Genomic DNA, 14,193 nt, shown 5'->3' with positions numbered 1-14,193 from the left:
CTCAGATCTGCGTCCATCTTCTCCAACACCAGCTTCGCGCGAGGGTCCGCGAGCTCCGCTCGACCCCAATCGCTGGAGCTCGTGGGTTGCTCCGTGGGCAAGATCAGTCGAGGGTGGATGCGCCCAGCATCCGCCAAGACCCACTTACTCCTGAAGCCCTCAATCCTTTTCCCGGGGTTCGAAATGGCAATGGCGCCACCGTACGCGACGAAGCTCGCACACGCGGAAGCAGGACCGCGAGAGGTCCAGAGGTAGAAGTAGTGGCGCAGCAAGGCCACTGTGGGTTGCACCCCTACATGAGCCTCGCAGTAATAGGCGAAGAACGCCAGGAGAAGGACGGAGTTGGGGTGGAGATGCAGAGCCTGAAGCTTATAATGGCGGAGGACAGAGAAGAAGAACTCGGAGAAGGGAGGCACCAGGCCAGCAGCAATGGCGCTTACGAAGAACGGATAGAAGGTGCTCCCTTGACCCTCAGGGGTGGCGGAGCCGGCCTTGAACACCTTCGCCCCGTCAATGCCCCGCGCCGCCGCCATCCGGTGCAACCGGGCGAGGCTCGCCTCCGACACGTTCGGCGAGTCCAGGGCAGACGAGTACCAAGATACGGCTGGGGACTGACGAGGCGCCATGACTTCCTAGGTCACGCGGTCGAAGTGGATCTGGAAATTTTGGAGGAAGGAAGGAGAGGCGCAAGAAAGGGGATCTGAGCAGCAACCGGAGAAAGCAAAAAAGCAAAGCCTAGACGGATGCCGCTCCTTTATCAACTCACGCGGTTGCTAAGGCACTCACGTCCAATCAACCGCCACGCGGCGCCCAAGACCGCAGGCTGTTAGGGCCTGCGGCGCTTCGCTCTTGCCCTTCCGCCTCCCTGCACGGCCAAGTCCGGGCGCGCCTTGGGCCCGGGGGCTACTATCGGCATTCTGGGAACGGGGGTCCCCAGACCTGCCTGCCTGCGGCCTGCGGCGTGGCTCAAAGGGGGGCCCAGCATGGCCCATCTTCATCAACACAGACCCAAGACCCTCGCGAGGGACCAAGCCTCGCGGGGTGGACGACACGGAGCTCCCTCGGGCACGGCCTCACCAGGCTGGCTCGTGAGGAGGCGGAGAGATCAAGGCGGGGTACCTCACGAGGTGCCCATGACGCAAGCCATGACGACCAAGGGCGCCAGGCGGGCGCCAGCCCGCGCAGTGTCCTCCTTTCCCCTTTGGTGCAAAGGGGGCAAGCGCAGCCGTGAAGTACCGAGGCATCAGGCAAAGGTTGCCATTTCGTGCAACAAGACCAAGACCAGGAGGACCGCAAGACGGAGGTCATCGTGGAGCCCAAGACGGCGTCACCACCAGAGCTTTGTGCAGGCGAGGTCCAACTTTAGTCAGGATAAGTGTACTAGATGTTCCCCTTCAAAATGGCCAATTGTTGGCGCCCTTCCCGCTCAATATTTGGGGAGAGGCCCAGGGCCATTGCCTATAAATAGGACCAGCCACCCACAAGGATCGGGGTTCGGGTTCAAGGTAAAAGGAAGGTTAGAGACAGAGATCGAGGATCAAGGATCGGATCAAAATCAGAGAGAGAGAAGGGTGACTGAACTCCTCCTAGCAGTTCGTCCCCCCCAGCAAAGAACAGACCCTCGCGAGGCTGTTCTTCCTTGTATTGTTCATCATCATCAGCCCAAGAGGCAATCCACCACACCACACACTGGGGTAGGGTATTACACCACAACGGTGGCTCGAACCAGTATAAACCCTGCGTCTCTTGTGTCGTTCTTTCCATAGCTTAGATCTTAGCGAGGCGGAGGGGTGTAGGTAGGTAGGAGTTGAAATCTCTACGCGCACCCCAGTGTTCGAACCTCAAGGGTCTGCCGGAACCCGAAATCCGACAACTTGCCCCCCAAGCAAGGTGGGAGGCGCCCCCTCCCCTTAGGGTTTCCAACCCTAGGCGCCTTGGGCCCTTGGGGGCGCACCAGCCCACAGGGGCTGGTTCCCTCCCATATTCAGCCCATTAAGTCCCCCGAGGTAGGTGGCCCCACCCGGTGGACCCCCGGACACCTTTCGGTGGTCCTGGTACAATACCGATAACCCCCGAAACTATTCTGGCGACTGAAACTGGACTTCCCCTATATAAATCTTCACCTAAGGACCATTCCGGAAGTCCTTGTGACGTCTGGGATCTCATCCGGGACTCCAAACAACCATTGGTAGCCACCTACAATTTCCCATAACAACTCTAGCATCACCGAACCTTAAGTGTGTAGACCCTACGGGTTCGGGAACCATGTAGACATGACCGAGACATCTCTCCGGCCAATAACTGACAGCGGGATCTGGATACTGATACGTCTCCAACATATCTATAATTTATGAAGTATTCATGCTATTATATTATCAACCTTGGATGTTTTATATGCATTTATATGCTATTTTATATGATTTTTGGGACTAACCTATTAACCTAGTGCCAAGTGCCAGTTTCTGTTTTTTCCTTGTTTTTGAGTTTTACAGAAAAGGAATATCAAACGGAGTCCAATTGACGTGCCATTTTTTGACGATTTTTTATGGACCAAAAGAAGACCCCGGAGTAAAAGAGTTGGGCCAGGACAGTCCCGGGGTGTCCATGAGGGTGGGCGGCGCGCCCACCCCCCCCCCCCCCCTAGACGTGTGGTCATGTCTCGTGGATGCCTCGGGCACCTCCTTGACTTGAGACTGATGCCAAAAATTCCTATAAATACAAAAACCTCGGAAAATTAACCTAGATCGGGAGTTCCGCCACCAGAAGCGTCCATAGCCACCAAAAACCAATCTAGGCCCTCTCTAGCACCCTGCCGTAGGGGGGCCGTCATCACCGGAGGGCATGGAGGAGGATCCAAGAGGGGCCATCATCACCATGAAGGCCAAGGACCAGAGGGAGAACCTCTCCCCAACTAGGGGGGAGGCCACGGAGGAGGAAGCACAAGGGGGAGAACCTCTCCTCCTCTCTCTTGGTGGCACCGGAGTGCCATCGGGAGGGGAATCATCACCGCGGTGATCGTCTTCATCAACATCACCATCATCATCATCACCCTCATCTCTTTTACGCGGTCCACTCTCCCGCACCCCGCTGTAATCCCTACTTGAACATGGTGCTTTATGCCACATATTATGATCCAATGATGTGTTGCCATCCTATGATGTTTTGAGTAGATATCTTTTGTCTTTGGGTTGATTGATGATCTAGATTGGTATGAGTTGTATGTTTTACTTTGATGCTATCCTATGGTGCCCTCCGTGTCGCGCAAGCGTGAGGGGTTCCCGCTGTAGGGTGTTGCAATACGTTCATGATTCGCTTATAGTGGGTTGGTGAGTGACTGAAACACAAACCCGAGTAAGGGGGTTGTTGCGTATGGGAATAAAGAGGACTTGATGCTTTAATGCTATGGTTGGGTTTTACCTTAATGATCTTTAGTAGTTGCGGATGCTTGCTAGAGTTCCAATCATAAGTGCATATGATCCAAGTAGAGAAAGTATGTTAGCTTATGCCTCTCCCTCATATGAAACTGCAATAGTGATTACCTATCTTGTTAACGATTGCCTAGAACAATTCCGCACACCGATCCACCATTATTCTACACTTGCTATTTATAATATTTAGTAATATATTCTAACTTTGATAACAGCACCTACTTTTATATTTTAGCTCTCCGATATCATACAAAGTTATCCTCTTCTTACCCACAACCTAGTTTTATTTCTCGTTGCTAGTTGGAAGCAAACGTTCGGTGTACGTAGAGTCGTATTAGTGGCAGATAGGGCTTGAGAGAATATTGATCTTACCTTTAGCTCCTTGTGGGTTCGACACTCCATACTTATCACTTCCACCTTTGGAAATTGCTACGATGATTCCTTGCACTTGGGGATTATCAAGCTCTTTTCTGGCGCCGTTGCCGGGGAGCAATAGCGTGGGGTTGATATTCTCGTGTGTGCTTGTTTGCTTTCTTCACTAAGTAGATTTTGTTTTTCCTTTTTGTTTCTGTTTAGTTGTGGGTGAAACATACAAAAAAAATTAAAAGAATGAAAATACCAAAAAAAATTACTTGCCTCTCATGCCTAAAAAGTTTTTCAAAAAGAGAAGTGATTGGAAAGTTATGCATTGAAGAAGTGAGGGTCGACCTTGAGCACTCGTGTTCATGCTCACGGAAACAATGTAGAATTTTTCATGGAAGTTTCTCTGTAAATAATTATCCCCTTATATATATTGTATTATAAAAATAATGTGCCAAGCTTTGATTTTAGGATGATTAGATTGCTTGTTTACTATGTGCAGAACAAAAACAGAAACTTTGGCTGTAGCGCGTGATTTTACATTTTTCACTGGAAAGTCAAATGGGTCTGAAACTTTTTTCACATTACTTCTGTATAAATTTTTCAAATTTTTTAATTTATTTCATAATTTTTGGAGTTACAGAAGTTTACTTAACCTTCAGATTTCTACAGACTGTCCTGTTTTAGACATATGTTGTTTTCCGTGTGTTGTTTGCTTATTTTGATGAATCTATGGGTAGTATCGGGGGGGGGGGGGGGGGGTATGAACCATGGTTTAGTTGGAATACAGTAGATATAGTTCTAATATGAAATTGGAATGAGTTTGCAACAGTACCTAAAGGTAGTGATTTGCTTTATTATACTAACGGATCTCACAAAGTTTCTGTTAAGTTTTTTGTGGATGAAGTGTTCGAAGAACGAGGAGTTACCGATGTGAGAAGAATAAAGAGAGGCAAGAGCTCAAGCTTGGGGATGCCCAAGGCACCCCAAGTAAATATTCTAAGGATACTCAAGCATCTAAGCTTGGGGATGCCCCGGTTGGCATCCCATCTTTCTTCTTCAACAATTATCGGTATACCTCGGTTTTTGTTTCATTCACATGATTTGTGTCCTTTGTTGTTTTTTTGTTCTTCCTTATGAACCATGCTAGTATGAGATAGCCCTTCATTGATTTATATAATGCTTCATGTGCTTCACTTATATCTTTTAATTATGATCTTATAGAATTTCTCTTTGTGCTTCACTTAAATCTTTTGAGTATGGTTTTATAGAATGCTTCGTGTGCTTCACTTATACATTTTGAGCTTGGACATTGGTCAGTTTATATTAATTGTAGAAAGCTCCACGAACTTCACTTATATCTTTTGTAGTATGAATAATACTATCATCTAAAGCAGGTTTGGAAGAGTGTCAACTCTAGGAACTAGTGATCCCGCTATTCCGAATGAGAAGAATTTTGCTTATGTGGAGAGTAGAAAAATTTCTATGCTTGTAGATCATGAAAAGAATGCTTTATGCGATGGTTATATTGTTTAAATCATTCATGATGCTACTGAAAATTATTATGAGGGAGGAATACATGCTTGTGGGAGTGCAATAATATCAGGTTTTCTCTCTATGTGCTTAAAGTTTTGAAGTTATACTTGTTTTTCCTTCCTATGCTAGTTGATTCTTGTTCCCATAAATTGTGTGCTCACAAAATCCCTAGGCATAGGAAGTGGGTTAGGTTTAAATTTTCTAGTCATATTCTTCATGATGCTCTCTTTATGTTTCAATTCTTATCTTTTATGTGAGCATCATTGAAATCATCATGCCTAGCTAAAAGGCATTAAAGAAAAGCGCTTGTTGGGAGACAACCCAATATTTACCTTACTGTTTTTGTGTGTTTACATGATTAAGCTACTGTATTAATAATTTTTATAGCTTTTGTTTCAATAAAGTGCCAAGTAAGACCTTTGGGAAGACTTGGGTGAAAGTTAATGTGATCTTGCTGTAAAAAACAGAAACTTTGCGCTCACGAGATTTGCTGCCATTTTTTATTGGAGAGTGCGATTAGGTTGATTATTTTTGCAGAAGATTAATAGACAAATTCCTCACGTCCAAAAATTTATTTCATAATTTTTTGAGTAGCATAAGTATGGTTAGTGTTCAGATCATTACAGACTGTTCTGTTTCTGACAGATTCTGTTTTCATTGCATAGTTTGCTTGTTTTCTAGTTTCTATGACTTATATTTCTCAATATAAATTGTAGAAATGATATGGTACAGTAGGCATTGTGTGAGAACAATTATGAACCTTGTCTTTAACAGTACCAAAGTGAATGGTTTGCTCTTTATCATACTAACCTATCTCACGAAGTTACGTTAAGTTTTGTGTGATTGAAGTTTTCAAGCTTTGGGTGAGATATCGATATGAGGAGAATAAGGAGTGGAAAGACCCTAAGCTTGTGGATGCCCGAGGCACCCCAAGGTGATATTCAAGGAAGACTCAAGCCCCAATTAAGGTACGGGCTATATGAGTACACTGTCATGTCTTTTGGTTTGACTAACGCCCCTGCCTACTTTATGAGTATGATGAATAAGGTGTTCGTGGTGTTCTTGGATAAGTTTGTTGTGGTGTTCATTGATGATATATTGGTGTACTCAAAGAATGAAGAAGAACACAAGGAACATTTGCGCTTGGTTCTCAAGAAACTCAGGGAACATCAGTTATATGCCAAGTTCAGCAAATGTGAGTTTTGGTTGAAGGAAGTGGGATTTCTCGGACATGTTATATCTGGAGAAGGTATAGCAGTAGACCCTGCTAAGTTGGAGAGATACGCAGTTTTCTTGGACTCACGGGATATTACCGGAGATTCATTGAGAATTTTTCCAAGATTGCAAAGCCCATGACGGAGTTCTTGAAGAAGGACACCAAGTTTAAATGGACCGAGGAATGTGAGGCCAGTTTTCAGGAGTTGAAGAAACATTTAGTTACAGCCCCACTGCTAATTCTTCCGGATATACGCAAGGATTTCCAAGTGTATTGCGACGCTTCTCGCCAAGGACTTGGAGGTGTACTTCTGCAATATGGAAGATTTGTTTCATATGCCTCACGTTAGCTTCGACCTCATGAGTTGAATTATGCTACACATGATTTGGAGTTCGCAGCCGTAGTGCATGCGCTCAAGACCTGGAGACATTTCCTTATTGGAAACCCTTGTGATGTATACACGGATCATAAGAGTTTGAAGTACATCTTCACGCAGAAGGAGTTGAATCTCAGGCAGAGGAGATGGTTGGAGCTCATAAAGGATTATGATATGAAGCTGCATTATCATCCAGGAAAGGCCAATGTTGTAGCAGACGCTTTGAGCCACAAAAGTTATGTTAATACTCTCGTAATCGGAGGATTACCTCAGGAGTTAGCCGACGATCTCAGAGAACTTCGAATGGAGATAGTTCCGAGAGGTTTGTTGCAGTGTTGGAAGTTCAGTCCACGTTGTTGGGAAAGATTCAAGAAGCCCAGAAGACTGATAAGGAGATTGTGGAGATAAAGGAGCAGATGAATAAAGGAAAGGCCAAAGGTTTTCGTGAGGATGAACATGAAACTCTACGGTTTGAGGATCGTATTTATGTGCCGAGTGATCCAGAGATCAGGAAGTTAATACTTCAGGAAGCTTATGACTCGCCATACTTGATTCACCCAGGAAACACCAAGATGTATTTGGATTTGAAGGAATGTTTTTGGTGGACAGGTATGAAAAAGGATATTGCCGAGTATGTAGCTATATGTGACGTATGTCAAAGAGTTAAAGCAGAGCACCAGAAGCAAGCATGATTACTTCAACCTTTGCCAATACCCGAATGGAAGTGGGATAAGCTTGGCATTCATCATCGGATTACCCAGAACACGATCAGGATATGATTCATTTGGGTAGTAGTTGATCGCTTGACCAAAGTGGCTCACTTTATCCCCGTGAAAACCACTTATACAAGCGCGAAGTTGGCCAAGATGTATATGACCAGGATTGTATGTCTGCATTGGAGTTTCGAGGACCATCATATCAGATAGAGGAACGGAGTTCACCTCGAAGTTTCGGAATCAATTACACCAGACTTTGGGTACCAGGCTAGAGTTCGTTACAGCCTTTCATTCGCAGACAGGTGGATAGACTGAGAGAGTCAATCAGATTCTGGAAGACATGTTGAGAGCTTGTGCATAGATTATGGATCTAGTTGGGACGATAATTTGCCTTAAGCAGAGTTCTCATATAACAACAGCTACCAGGCTAGTTTGAAGATGCCCCCTTTCGAAGCCTTGTATGGAAGGAGGTGCAGGACACCGTTGATGTGGGATGAAGTTGGAGATCGACAATTGTTTGGACCAGATTTAATCAGAGAGTCTGAAGAGAAGGTTAAGTTAATTTGTGATAGACTGAAGGTAGCTCAGTCCAGGCAGAAGAGTTATGCTAACACTAAACGCAAGGAGGTGGCCTATGAAGTCGGAGACAGATCATATCTCTGTGTGTCACCACTTCGAGGAGTTAAACAATTTGGAGTCAAAGGAAAGCTAGCCCCACGATTTGTAGGACCATACCGAGTTTTGGAATGTATGGGAGATTGCCTACAAATTGGAGTTACCCGAAGGATTGTCAGGAGTTCATGATGTGTTTCACGTTTCCCAGTTGAAGAAGTGCCATGCAGAGATGGCCGATATTCCTCTGAGAGATACAGTGCCCCTGGAAGCAATTCAGTTGGAGAGTGACCTAACCTACGAGGAGAAACCGTCAAGATTCTCGAGTTTGCCAACCGAGTTACACGCAACAAACTCATCAAGTTTTGCAAAGTTCAGTGGAGTCACCATACCGAGGAAGAAGCCACCTGGGAGCGAGAAGAAGACCTACGGAAAGACCACCCATACCTTTTTGCTAGCCAACCCGAATCTCGAGGGCGAGATTCATCTTAAGGGGGTAGGTTTGTAACATCCCAATTTTCAATTTGGATGTTAATCATTAGGTCATCATATGCATCCATGATTTATGCATTTTTAATTGGATTTATTTGGACATTTTGATCCTAGAGACCTTAAGCAACTCAAGGACCATTTGAGAGAGTTGGAGGTTCTCATAAAATTCCATTTTTCAATTTTAAAAATTGGTAATTTGGATCAAAGTGATTCTTATTTGAAATTATTTTTCCAATTATTTCAAAATAAATAAAATAATGAGAGAAGAAAATATGACTTCTTCAAAACAGTGAGGAAATAATGGAAATTTAATTTTGAATACAAATATATTTTATTTGATATTTTGTTTGGTTAAATTAGGGAAAATATGCATTTTGAAAAATTGCATTTACCCAGAAAAATGTTCACTTTGTCCTAAATATTAGGAGAGGACCGTGAAAATTATTTTTGGAATTTTAGGATTTTTATTTTATTTTATTTTGGATTTTTCTTCCTGGAAAAATTTATTTTAAAAAAAGGTTTAGCGGACCGAACTAGGCCGAAGGCCTTGCCGGCCCGTCGCACCACCGCCTACCCTGAGCCGCACCAGAGCTAGACTCCGTCGCGAGTCCGAGAGCGCCACGCCGCGCCGCCGCTTGGCCCCCTGCCCAAGTCGGACCGCTCCGACCCCCTTTATAAGTCGCCGCCCCACCCCCTCCTCTCATCAGCCCCGCCACTGCCGCATTAGCCGCCGCCAGCCGCCCGCGACGCCGCTTGCCACCGACGCGCGCCGCCCGCGCCATCGCCGCTGCCGCCCGAGCCGCACGCCGCTCGCTGATGTCGCCCTGCGTCACCGGAGCCCGTGCCGGAGCTCACTGCCGCCGCCAACCACCGGCCGATCTGCCAATCTGCGCCGAACCGCCACCGCCGTTTTTTTCGAACCGGTATAACCGCTAAAAACCCGCCCGGTTTTTTTCTAGTTTCGGTTTTTTGTTTTAGATCAGTTTATTTTATTAGGTTAAGTTATTTAGTGAGCGTTCACCTGATTGGTTCTGCTAACGAACGAATTCGTTCGTTAGTCTCTGTTAGCGGACGTTCATCCGATAGATTTTTCTTTTTCAGTTTATTTTCAGCTAGGGACCTATCTGCAATTAGTTTTCTTATAGATTAGTCCCTGATTTTTAAACCATCACTACTTTTTGCTCATTTATCCAAATCCAGTGAAACCAACGCCAAAATCTTCGTCTTGTTTCCCACTGTCCAGATAAACAACTTGAACATGATTTTGAAAATTTAAAATTTGGTTTCAAGTAGATTTGAATTTGAACTTCTTTTGATCGTGGTTTGTGTTTCGTAACTCTGATTCGATTGATTATTTTTGCAAATTGAAGCTCTTCACTTGAAATTTCTGTTTAGATCTTTTATTTTGTTTTTACCTTTGCATCTTATGCTTGAGTGCTTATGTATGCTATTGTTTGTTCACGATAGAGTTTCCGGAGTGTGAGGCTTGCTACTACGAATCTCTAGGGTTTTCCGATCGTCAGCAAGGCAAGTAACACTTTGATCATATCCCTTTTATTACCCGGTTTTTATGCATTAGTTTCAACACTCAAACATTGCATGAGTAGGATTTGATAATATGTGGGTGTGGGAAGTAGTTGATGAGGTAGGAACCTATTGTCTTTTATCAAACCCCGGGTATTATACGTTATGCTTATACTACTTTGCTATGCTCGTAGACGTGGATTGGTATGTGAGATTCATGAAAGATGTGAGATTTATATTAAACTAAGGGAAACTTAAGGTGGCTACTTTAATACACATCTGGGTGGATTGATTGTGGGCACCTGGGGAATCCAGTGTTGTCCTAGGAGATCCCGGGGTACCCGTGTGATCATCCTATGGAATGCCACCCAGGCTCAAAGGGATCATAATATTATTCATGCTAGAAACTTCTGTGTGCAGCCACAAGCCATTATGGGCTCTGGCATAGTTGAGTAAGTTGTGGGAATCCTTTCCATGATGGGCTAGCAGATGTAGGGGATTGTAGGTGTACCGGCCTATCTATCGGTTAAGGGGACCTCTTCCGAAAGACTGTATCTCGGTCATCCGTTTCTCAACCATCGTGTAGTGAGATAAATACAACAGAGGAGATCGAGTCTTGTGGGGAAAAGTGTGCAAACCTCTACAGAGTGTATAAACCAATCATGGTTAGCCGTGTCCCCGGTTATGGACATCTTGAGTATCTGGTACTTGAATTATTGTTTGATCTCATCACTTTGCTTAATGAATCTGTTGGGTTATTAATTACTATTTTGTTATTGAGTTGGGGGTACCTTCTCAATAATGGCATAAACTTTGTAGTTAAATAAAATCTATTGCTTTGTTGTATGGGAAAATTAGCTTTATGCAAATGAAAACCATAGAGCCTCCACCAGCCAAATATGCATGTAGTGATAGTTGTTATTTGTTCATTGCTCTATTGTGTTATCTTGCCAGCATATTCCATGTGCTGACCTACACGGCTGCAACGTATCATGTTGCAGAGTTTTCAAACGAAGAGTAAGGTGCGATAGGTCATTGTCATGCACTCAGTTTTTCCGTGGAGTTGGATGGACTCATTTATCTTTGAAGCTTCCACATTTATCTTATTTAGATGGCCTTCGGCCATATTTAATAAGTACTCTATTTGAGACAATCGACATAATAAGTGTGTGATTGAACTCTACAATAAATCCTCGAGTACTGTGTGTGTCAGCAATACCGATCCAGGGATGACACTTAAGCACGGAGACTATGGTCCATTGGGATCGGGTCGCTACATCAACGAGCTAGTCAACTAGAGGCTCACTAGGGACATGTTGTGATCTATGTATTCACACATGTATTACGGTTTCCGGTTAATACAATTATAGCATGAACAATAGACAATTATCATGAACAAGGAAATATAATAATAACCACTTTATTATTGCCTCTAGGGAATATTTCCAACATACCTATACCCCGCCTCCTGAAAGATTGACCCATTTGCACCAAAACAAAGGGACCTTAAAATCTCGTCCACATTCAAGTTCCCATATGTCCTCTATGTAACCATAATATGTGTCCTTTGCCATATTGGTGTTTGCTGCATCAAAGCAGACACCACTGTTTTGGTTGGTGCTCTTTTTATCTTGGGTGATTGATACGTCTCCAATGTATCTATAATTTTTGAATCTTATTGATCTGAATATTCATGTCACAATAAATAAAATTACATGGATAAATATGTTAGGTAGCATTCTGATAACCCACAAGTATAGGGGATCGCAATAGTTTTCGAGGGTAGATTATTCGACCCAAATTTATTGATTCAACACAAGGGGAGCCAAAGAAAATTTGCAAGTATTAGCAGCTGAGTTGTCAATTCAACCACAACTGGAGATTCATTATTTGTAGCAAAGTGATCAGTAGCAAAGTAATATGATAGTTTTGATAGTAGTAGCAACAGAAATAGGTACGGTAACAGTGACAGCAATGATTTTGTAGCAAGTGCAATAGTAATAGTAGCAGTAGTAACTTAGCAGGAACAATATAAGAGAAATTCATAGGCATTGGATCGGTGAATTCGTTGGATGATATTCATCATATAACAGTCATAACCTAGGGCGATACGGCACTAGCTCCGGTTCATAAATATAATGTAGGCATGTATTATGTAAATAGTCATACGTGCTAATGGAAAGAACTTGCATGACATCTTTTGTCCTACCCTCCCGTGGTAGCGGGGTCCTATTGGAAACTATGGGATATTAAGGCCTCCTTTTAATAGAGAACCGGAACAAAGCATTAACACATAGTGAATACATGAACTCCTCAAACTACGGTCATCACCGGGAAGTGTCCCGACTTCTGTCACTCTGGGGTTGTCGTATCATAACACGTAGTAGGTGAGTATAACTTGCAAGATCGGATCTAGAACATAGATATAATGGTGATAAAATAAACGGTTCAGATCTAAAATCATGGCACCCGGGCCCAAAGTGATAGGAATTAAGCATGGAAAAGTCATAGCAACATCAATCTCAGAACATAATGGATACTAGGGATCAAGCCCTAACACAACTAACTCAATTACATGATGAATCTCATCCAACTCCTCACTGACCAGTGAGCCTACGAAGCAATTACTCACTCCCGATGGGGAGCGTCATGGAATTGGCGATGGAGAAGGGTTGGTGATGACGAAGATTGAAGATCCCCCTCTCCGAAGCCCTAAACGGACTCCAGATCTGGCCTCCCGATGAAGAACAGGAGGTGGCGGTGGCTCCGTCTCGTGAAACGCAATAATTCTTTCTCCCTGATTTTTCTCTCCAAATATGTGATTTTATAGTATTAGGGTTGAGGTATGCGGGGCCACCAGGTGGGGACAACCCACCTGGGCACGCCCGGAGGGGGGGCGCCCTGGTGGGTTGTGCCCACCCAGGTGCCCCCCCCTTCGGTGGTTCTTGGCTAGAAATTCTTATTTATTGAATAAAAAATCCTCGCAAAGTTTCGTTCCAATCCGAACTTTTATTTCTACACAAAAACAACACCATGGTAGTTCTACTGAAAGCAGCGTCAGTCCAGGTTAGTTTCATTCAAATCATGCAAAATTAGAGTCCAAAACATGGGAAAAGCATTAGGAAAAGTAGATATGATGGAGACATATCAACCTTTGCTTGTCCTCAAGCAATTCAGTTGATAAACTAAAAGTGAAAAATAAAAACTTTTATGAACTCTTTTGCTCTTGTTTACATAAATAAGCTTAAGTAGCACCGAGGTTTTCAGCCAAAATTATAACTAACCATCTCGATAATAACTCTTAAAAATTATATTAACTCATATGAATGACATAATCAACTAGCAAGCAATAATAAGATATCTGAAACAACAACAGTTTATCAAAACAACCATGATATAATATGACAATAGTGGTATCTCGCTAGCCTTTCTGAGACCGCAAAACATAAATGCAGAGCACCTCCAAAGTTCAAGCAGCGACTAAACATTGTAATTCATGGTAGAAAAGATCCAGTCATGATGCACCCAACATTAGCTACACACAATGCATTAGGATGAAAATAGTGCTCTCAGGTTCTGGCGCTTATTTGAGAAGGTGATGAGACAACATAAAAGTAAATAGATAGTCCCTTTGTAGAGGGAAGCAGTGATTTGCAGTGGTGCCAGAGCTCAAGTTTTTAAAACAAAGGTAAATGAAATTTTGAGAAATGCACCCTTCTTGTTTACTTCGCGACCATTAGTGGTATCTTCCATGCTAAACACATTAGTGGCGGTTCCCAAGCGATAAAAGTAAAGGTTTACTCCCATTCCACTAACAATCACACTCCATGGCTTGTCCGAAACAACGGGTACCGTCCATACCAACAACAGTCCTGGGGCAGTTTTGTTTAATTATTTGCAATTTGAATTCAGGACTGGGAATCCCTCTTACCT

The sequence above is a fragment of the Triticum urartu genome, chromosome 5A, assembly GCF_056163025.1.
Source record: "Triticum urartu cultivar PI428250 chromosome 5A, HENAU_Tu73, whole genome shotgun sequence".
Lineage (NCBI taxonomy): Eukaryota > Viridiplantae > Streptophyta > Magnoliopsida > Poales > Poaceae > Triticum > Triticum urartu.
Note: the sequence above shows the minus strand (reverse complement) of the source record.